This window comes from Vigna angularis, chromosome 3 (genome assembly GCF_016808095.1).
Source record: "Vigna angularis cultivar LongXiaoDou No.4 chromosome 3, ASM1680809v1, whole genome shotgun sequence".
NCBI lineage: Eukaryota > Viridiplantae > Streptophyta > Magnoliopsida > Fabales > Fabaceae > Vigna > Vigna angularis.
In genome coordinates, this window is record NC_068972.1 from 11,974,771 (window position 1) to 11,983,994 (window position 9,224).

Genomic DNA, 9,224 nt, shown 5'->3' on the forward strand with positions numbered 1-9,224 from the left:
CACATTTCCCTACGCTTCCATCAGCACATATCATGCCTCAACTGAATCCACTAACATTTTGCCTTTGGCTTTTGACATTTTTCAGAATGTGGAACTTACATAGCATCTGACGAGTCTTAGGAAATATATTGCCAATGACATTCATCAAAACAATGTCTCTATTAGTAACAATAATGTGTGGACCACCCTCAGATGTCGTGAATAATCCTCTGGACCTTCTCAATGCCAAAGTGAAATTATTTTGGCGTGCACTTGATAACAGTGCAAAGGCAGTTGTGAATGTCAAACCCTTTAATGTGATGCCAACTATCTCAAGCAATGGGAGATGATATTTGTTTTTCTTGTACGTGGTATCCATCAAGAAAACTAAATTAAAAGAATTCAACAAGTGCACTAAATCGGGATGTGTCCAAAACAAGTCACTTACCACGTCAAAATCGTTCAAACATCTACTCCATTATCTAACATCAACATCAACTACTACCTTTCAATTCTCGACCCTCTCAAAGATCATTTGTATGTGTACCTTACGTTATATATTTGTTTTTATAGTGGTTACATTATCATCATTATGTTCTTTGAGAGTCCATAAAATATTTAAAGGGTTTTACTTGACTCTAAGTCATATTCAAACACATTTAAACTCTCAGCAAAAGGATGACCAACCAAAGTCTTAGCTAATTCATGATTGTGATAGGCATAAATAACTTTCAAAATCCACCCCTCTCCATTAGAATAGGGTTTTCCCCTCAATCGAAATGGAGTAAAAAAATTGATTTTTAACTCGCGCTATAAGCTTCGGTTTAGGTGAAACCGAAACCTATCAAAACACGGTGGCATTTTTGTAGTTTAAGCGAACTTATACACCTCAGTTCAAGGGGAACTGAAGCATATAAGACATATTACCTCGGTTGATACTACAACCGATTCCTAAAAGCCAACCTACCCCTTGACAGGTCACTGAAATGGAAATCTGCACAAAGCCTATGGTCATGGCAGCGACCTCATGGAGCTTGCGAGGTTTTGTGGCACGATTGCTGATGACGGCGGCACAGCGTGATACAATGTGGTTGTTGATGGTGCGCGAGAAGCGTGGTTATGGGTGGCGGTAGTCGCAGCGGCGTCCTGGTTCTCTGGCTTGGTTTCTATTTCCTGCAGGTTGCCATGGATAGCTGCGTGATTCTGGAGAATGCCATGGTGCCTGTGACGCGTTGGAGAAGAAGACGCGTGGTGGCCTGTGGTGGTCCGATAAAGGTAGCACGGTTGTTGAGTGGTGGTTCGATGTGAGAATGGAGGCTCAAACGTTAAGAAGGAACTGTAAAGGTTGCTCGTAGGATCTTTTCAAAGGTTAGGGTGGGATAACACTCGTCTTCTAGAAGCTACTGATAAGTACATTCAGCTGCAACCCAAGGTTGAATTACATATTCAATTAATATTGAAATTTGTTGTCTGGTTGAGTTTAACTGTTAGTCCTACCGAGAACGCGTTCAATGTTGGGACGTGATTTGGAAGCATTGATTCAGAGAGCTAGGGACCACAAGAAAAAGTTCGGGGATATAATGGATGAGCTTGGTAAATTGGAAGAAGAAAGCTGGCTAGAGGATGGGAGCTACCACTTCGGTTAAGTACAGGCCTAAAATATGAAGAAAAAAAACACGCTACTACCTCGGTTACCTAAAAACCAAGGCATAATCCTACTCTCTTTTGATTTGGTTCGTACTCGAGGCAAAAAGATTACCCCTTTTAACCTCGTTTGTATATGTCTCGGTTGTAGAACCGGTGCTTATAAACAAGATTAATCGGTGTCTTATCCCCTTACTGTACTAGTGTATATTCACATTTTCTTGTTCCGGATACACTAGGCTTGATATCTGATGTATACTTCCTACATTTCTCACTCATTTCACAACCTAACAAAACGAGTCTTTCTTCTAACTTCACTAGTTGTTGTATCATATCTTATAATGACGACAAAAAATCCAAGATCGAATGCAATCTTTTGAACTCATTCAATTAAATCATCACGTGAAAGGAATATTTGGTCAGTGATAAAAACTTATTTGTGTAATCACCTCAACTACTTCATCTATGAAAAAAGAAAATTCGGACACGAATTTCAAAATTATATGAGAATCGATTAAATAAAATAGATAACTGTACAACTTATAATATTAACCACAACCTACAATAAACATAATTATAACAAAATATTCCTCGATCAAATAATAACAAATACACAAATTAAACATTATATCATAAATGAAAAACATACACATGAATAGAAAATTAAAAACATTCAGACAAAAATTAAAAATGAAATAAAAAAAAACAAAACATAATATAAATTATATTATAATTTTAAAAAAAGTAACATATTATAAATTAAATTAAATGCTAAAAAAATTATTACATATTAAAAATTAACTAATAATTAACAAATAACAAAACATATTAAAATTTAAATAATAATTAAAATTTTGGTTAAATGTTTACTTCGTCCTCATGTTAAGAGGTGAATTTCTATTTAGTATCCGATTTTAAAAATGAAGACATTGGATCCCTATGTTATGAGAAATGTATGAATAAGGTCTTGTCTGTTAAGTTGACAGCAACAACGTTAGGTCCATGCTGATGTGTCCTTACTTTTTCTCTTGTCAAGCTTTCTCTCTCTTGTTAAACTTTTTTTTAATGATTTGTTGAATTTGTTCTTTCTATATGGACCTTATTCACATATTTTTGATAACATAGGAACCCAATGTCTTTATTTTTAAAAACCGGGTACTAAACAGAAATTCACCTTTTAACATGGAGACGAAGTAAGCATTTAAGCCTTAAAATTTATAAACATTATGAATGAAATCAAAACTTAAAAAATTAAGACATATAAAAAATAACTAATAAATAAAAAATAACAAAATATTAAAAACTAAATAATAAATAAAAAAACAAAAATTTATTAAAAATTAAAACATTAACACGTATAACAAATAAAAAATTAACAAATTCATAAAAAATAATAAAAAATATTCAATACTAAATAATAATAGAAAAACCAAAATATATTAAAAATAAATAAAAAGATAAAAAATTAAAATTAATTAATAAATAAAAAATAACAAAACATATTAAAATATAAATAATAAATATAAAATATTAACCTATGATAAATTAACACATATCATTAGTTAACTATTAAATAAATACTATAAATAACTAAATAACAAACATATTATAAATTAAATAAAAAAACGCTAACATATAATTAAATAAAGTAAAATATATAAATTAAATTAAAAAAAATTAAAAAGTTACCGTATTTTGAATTATGTCAAGTTTTCGAAAGCTGGCGAGCCGTTAAGGGTTCATCGATTTTTCAAATCCGATTAAGGGTCCATAGTGTTTCAACATACGTTAATCCTTAACTAGCTTTTGAAATTCACAAAAACCAATTAAGGTTCCAGAACTTACCATTTTTACTTGCCTTGAATGTCGGTTTCAACCTTCACCTCTAATGAACCAGACCATGACAACGACTGTAACGTCCCAAATTATATACGTCAAGCATATAAAATAAGACGTCATCATGCATAATATGTGAAAGCAGTTAAGAATATTAAGGATTACAGTCATCCTCAATTTAGCTACAGAATTTTTAACTTAAACTTAGCAAAGTATTTAAAGTACTAATAACCATTAGAAATACTAAAAGATTAATCGGCAGTATCATCTCCTTCCACTGCCTGCTCCAGAGAGACCTCGTCCGCCTCTGCTCCCACCCAAGTAGATGATCATCGCAAAAGAAAACGCATAACCAAATAAATACAAACATGTATTACAAGAGTAAACTAGATATACAAAAATCATGTTATCACAAGCACACCCAACATACAAGTACATACAGATGAATTTCACTATACACATAACTTGTTACTCTTTTCACTTAACTTAATACACTTGATACTTGACTCGTCCGGACTGGAATGATTGCCGAGCTATGGCGGGTCATGCACTCGTGGTGGCTTATGAAACTTGGGTTCCCCACCCTACCACACTCACGAGGTTAGTCCGTTATCACTCACCTTGGAGCATACTGGAAGCCTCCAAGACTAGGACCTCCTGCTACTCCTCACCACATGAATCAATCCTCTCTACTTGAGAGTGACTGACCATTGGAGTTTCAGGATAACCCCCAAGACTAAGCTTCCATGCAAATCATTCCATACACAATAAAGGGCACCACCATGTATCCTCTCCTTGAAGACCATGGAATTACGTCCATTAACCATACTTGTAAAACCACACTTTCCATTACTTTGAATCACATACCCTTTCACTTTATTACTCACATGATAATGCATACATACACCCTTAAAACAACATAGAATAATTCATTAAAATAGCATATTGGGATGAATAGAAACATCAATCAAACACATAATGAACAAACCAAAAACACCCTGACTTGCAGATACCGAATGCTATAAGCTTTAAACGAACACTAGTACCTCACGAGTACTACAGAGATTATGATTTGGATGTTGAGGAAACATTTAGATTTTTGGGAGGAAAGAACCTGACAAGGCATTGCCTTGCTCCTACGTATCTCCATTTTCGGTGGAGAATCAATGCTTACGTAGTTCTGGCACATATAATTCGCACAGCGCACTACCCTTGGTGCGCTGAGCGAATTTCCCTGACGGGAAAGTGTTTTTCAGCTAAATTCGCATAGCGCACCACCCTGGATGCGCTGAGCGAATTAATTGGGCTAATTTCCCAAGCTAGCAACAGTCGCAAAGCGACTACATTCGCTACGCGACTTTCCAAACAGAGAGCAACCCTCTCTTGTCATTCGCACAGCGCACCTACTCGCTGAGCGAATGCTCAAACAGAGAGCACCTCTCTGGGAGGACTCGCTATGCGAAAACATTCGCTTAGCGAGTCTGCATAATCTGCAGAACGCAAATTTTGCAGAATTACCCACTCACCCACTCCTTACCACTTCTAGGCCTTTCTTCCAACTTCTAATACCCCTAATTCGTGTTTTATACTTAATTAAACTCTTCTAATTAATTCTAAACGTTCCTACTACATTTTCAAAGGAATTACTACTCAACTCTTACTCCTCAACATCAATTCCACAACTTGAAGATCCCAAACCCAAATTCTAACTCTTTGTACCTATTTAGACCACTTTGATGACTCAAACAAGTCACAATGCAGTGGTTAAGTATGCCCCAACAGCCCAACAACACTCTAGACATCAAATGCCCAAAATCACTACCTCACTTCCTCTCAAAGTGACTTAAAACCTTATTAATTCACTCCACACAGTATATAATTCCATTGCCTTCCATCTGAACACTCATTTAACAGAACCCATACATTAAACATACCCAGTTTCAGATATCCACTTCATACAAACAACTACACAGTCATTAATTCCAGCATCACAAATTATACAGTTAGGTTCATATAAAGCATCATACCCAAGCAAGTGAAATACCACTCCAAACAACCTACCAAGTTAGAATATAACATACATATACCATATACAAAAAAAATGCAAAGATGTATTTCTAGCTCCCCTTACCTCTTGAAGACTTTCTTCGCTAACTTGATCTTCCACCACCAAATCAGGGATCAACCGGCTTAGAGAGGAGATCTAGAAGAGAGGAGGAGATTGGTAGAGAGAAGGCAGAGAGAATGAGAAAATTGGATTAAAGAGAGAGAGTGGAATAATCAGGTTCTTACAACGACCATCATGAACACACCAAAACCACTACGAACACACTAAGACAACCACAAACACACTGGACCACCATGAAATCTCCCACACAATGGAAACCCAAAAGTATAAACAAAGAGGGTAACTCAAACAGTAAGAAGATTGAATAAGAAGAAATTGTTCGAATTAAGCGAACATCATTAATCAATCATTTATGTAGACTGATATAGAGTATACAGTTCGTTATAATTTTTAAACGAAAGATATTATTGTTAATATGAAGGTGCGCGACGAAATAAGAGAGATGCAGAGAATCATCCCAAACCATTACTCATCGTTAATCAAATTTTTTTTAGTAGTTCTTCTTAATATAACTTAAAGTCATATATGATACACATAATTAAATAAAAATTATGTTAATCTCCCTAAATATTACACTAAACCATTCCTTTGAAACTATTTAATAAAATGATAATAGTTTTTCTAATTTTGCTCAACATCGAAAAGGAAAAAAGTTAGGGACTTTACGGTTAAAAGATATATATAAAACCCAGACCCCGGTAAATTTCAAGATTTTATTTAACAAATTTAATGAATACATTTAATTCACTAAGAAACTTAACGAATTCATTTAATTCACTTAAAAATTTAACGAATTCATTTAGTCCACTTAAAAATTTAACGAAATCATTTAATTCAATTAAAAAATTTAACTAATTCATTTAGTTCACTTAAAATTTTAATGAATTCATTTAATTCACTTAAAAATTTAACGAATTTCTTTAATTCAATAAAGAATTTAAAGAACCCAAATTCTTTAATTCACTAAAAAACCTTTTCAATTAATTTTTTGTGAAAATAATTGCAAAATAATGTGCAGATAAATCCTAAAAAAATAGCACATAAAATCTAATGAACCAATAAAAACTAAATTAAATAACTTAAAAATATAAAACCAGTAAAATTTAACTAAAAAAACATCAGCGTTTAAAACAAAAATGTTTTTTGAAGAAACAAAAGAAAACATTATTAGAAAAGAAAGAAAAAATAAGATAAGTTTTACTGAGGCAAAACACAAATTGATTAAAGAAAAAATATCATTGAACGTCTAAAACAAAAATCGTGATTGAAGAAACAAACAGAAATCTCAGAAAATGAATGAAAATCGCAGAGATATGATGACTCAAGAACAAAATAAACTGGTTACAGAGAAAAAAAAAACATTAAATGCCTAAAACCCTAACCCCAACCCCAACCCCAACCCCAACCCTAACATTTATTTAATTTACTAACAAATTTAACAAAATCGTTTAATTCACTTTAAATTTTAAAATTTAGCGAATTCATTTAATGCACTTAAAAATTTAACGAATTCCTTTAATCCAATTAAAAATTGAAGAATTCGTTTAATTCACTTAAAATTGAACGAATTCGTTTAATTCACTTAAAATTGAACGAATTCATTTAATTCACTTTAAAATTGAACCAATTCATTTAATTCGCCTAAAATGTTAACGAACTCATTTAATTCACCTAAAATGTTAACGAACTCATTTAATTCGATAAAGAATTTAACGAACCCAAATTCTTTAATTCACTAACAACTTTAACAAACCCAATTTTTTTAATTCACTAACAAACCTTTCTGGAGAATTTCGTATCAGCAATTTGCATTTCATTTTTTGTGAAAATAATCGACAAATAATTGGCAAGATAAATCCTAAAAAATATAGCACATAAAATGTAATGAACCAAAAAAAATAAATTAAATAACTTAAAAATATAAAAACAGTAACATTTAACTAAAAAAAACTTCAGCGCTTGAAACAAAAGTGGTTTTTGAAGTAACAAAAGAAAACATTAGAAAAGTAAGAAAATATCATTGAACGTCTAAAACAAGAATGGTGATTGAAGAAACAAAAAGAAATCTCAGAAAATGAATGAAAATAGCAGAGATCTGATGACTTAGAACAAAAGAAACTGGTTACAGAGAAAAAAAAACCTTGAATGCCTAAAACAAAAATGATGATTGAAGAAATGTATTCCCTTTGTTAAAGGCTGCAAAAACAGAAGGAAGATCAGAAAAGAAAGCAAAATAAGAAAGATCTTAATGAAGGTGAAAAGAAAACACAAACAGAATGAAGCTTAAAAAGAGAAGCAAAATAAGTAAAACCGAAGAAGAAGAAAATCTGCTTACTGAAAAAAAATTCAAAGCCCGAGAGAGAAATGGTGATTGAAGAAATGTTAATGAAGAACAATGGAAAATGGTTACAGAGAAAAAAAATGAACACATGAAACCAAAACAAAAAATGTAAGTGTTTGTGTTTAGGACTAACGAGAGTCTGAGAGATAGAGAAGCGTTCACACTGAGAATGGGAAGATGAATGAAGGCTCTATTTCAATTACTGATCGGCATGCGTGAGTCTTCTCACTTGCCACGTGTCATTCATTAAGATCTCCACATGTCAGCTTTTAGGACCTGTTTAGAGTATTCTGTTTTTGGCATAATTAATTCATTTTTGTTTTTAAGATATTTTTTTATGTGTCAAAAATTTTCATTTGACATCGCTCTCTAGTTACATGAATTATATGATACAAATAAAAGTATATGAAATGAGTGATAATCTAATTTGTTATAGTGTTGTAGTGTCCTATATTTTTGGAATGAAAAGGTGATTAATAGAAACAGTCCTTTTGTGCCCTAAGATTACCACATAGTAGTGAATGCTTATCATCGACCAATGTTAATGATTTTTCTCACCCATTTGTGTTATTATCCTATCCTATTTCTGTAGGCTTGTTTGCTCCAATTCACATGAAAATCCCTAGTGAGACATTCTCTCTGCATTTCCTGAATCTCTTTTTACATCTCAAACTTTTAAAAAAATTTCTTGTTTATTTTGCAAGTCCAGGTTAGTTCATAAGAAAACTGAAGCACAAAAATCTCTCATTCTTACCTATAATCATCAAAACATCTAAACATCTAAACAAAATTAAGTAAAGAATTGTTCTATTAGTTTAATCTCTCTTATTTTTATTTTTATTTTATGTGCAATCTCCAATATTCATGTTGATAAATGAACATATCAAATTAGAGCTGTCAAAATGGGTAACCCGACCCGACCCACCACGGGTTGGTCACTTAGTGAGTCAACCTAACCCGACTCATTTATTAACGAGCTGAAAAAATATGAACCCGGCTCGACCCACCACGGGTTGGTGGATTAAACAGGTTGGCTCATTGACTCACTTAATTATAAGTTTTTTTAAAAATAAAAAAAATTACAATTTTTTAATTCAGATATAAATAAATTCCACTCTAAAATGATGTTCAATTCCAAAGACAATTCAAAATAAATAAAAAATATATCATACAATCTAAGCGTAATCTAAAAACAAGCACAAAAGACGAACAAATAAGTTTTTAAGATTGATAATTTTTGTATCATATGTCCATTTATAATATTAAAGCCTTGAATAGATAAATTTATAATATTTT

The 9,224-nt window shown here is 32.2% G+C and overlaps 1 long non-coding RNA gene across 1 annotated transcript; it reads right to left on the bottom strand.

Moving 5' to 3' along the window:
- Positions 1-3,532: 3,532 nt before the first annotated feature.
- LOC128195944 (uncharacterized) lies at positions 3,533-6,280 on the bottom strand. The gene is made up of 2 exons (XR_008247900.1): positions 5,591-6,280; positions 3,533-3,766 (listed from the first exon to the last, which is right to left on the bottom strand). It is a non-coding gene; the product is annotated as an uncharacterized LOC128195944 (long non-coding RNA).
- Positions 6,281-9,224: the final 2,944 nt, after the last annotated feature.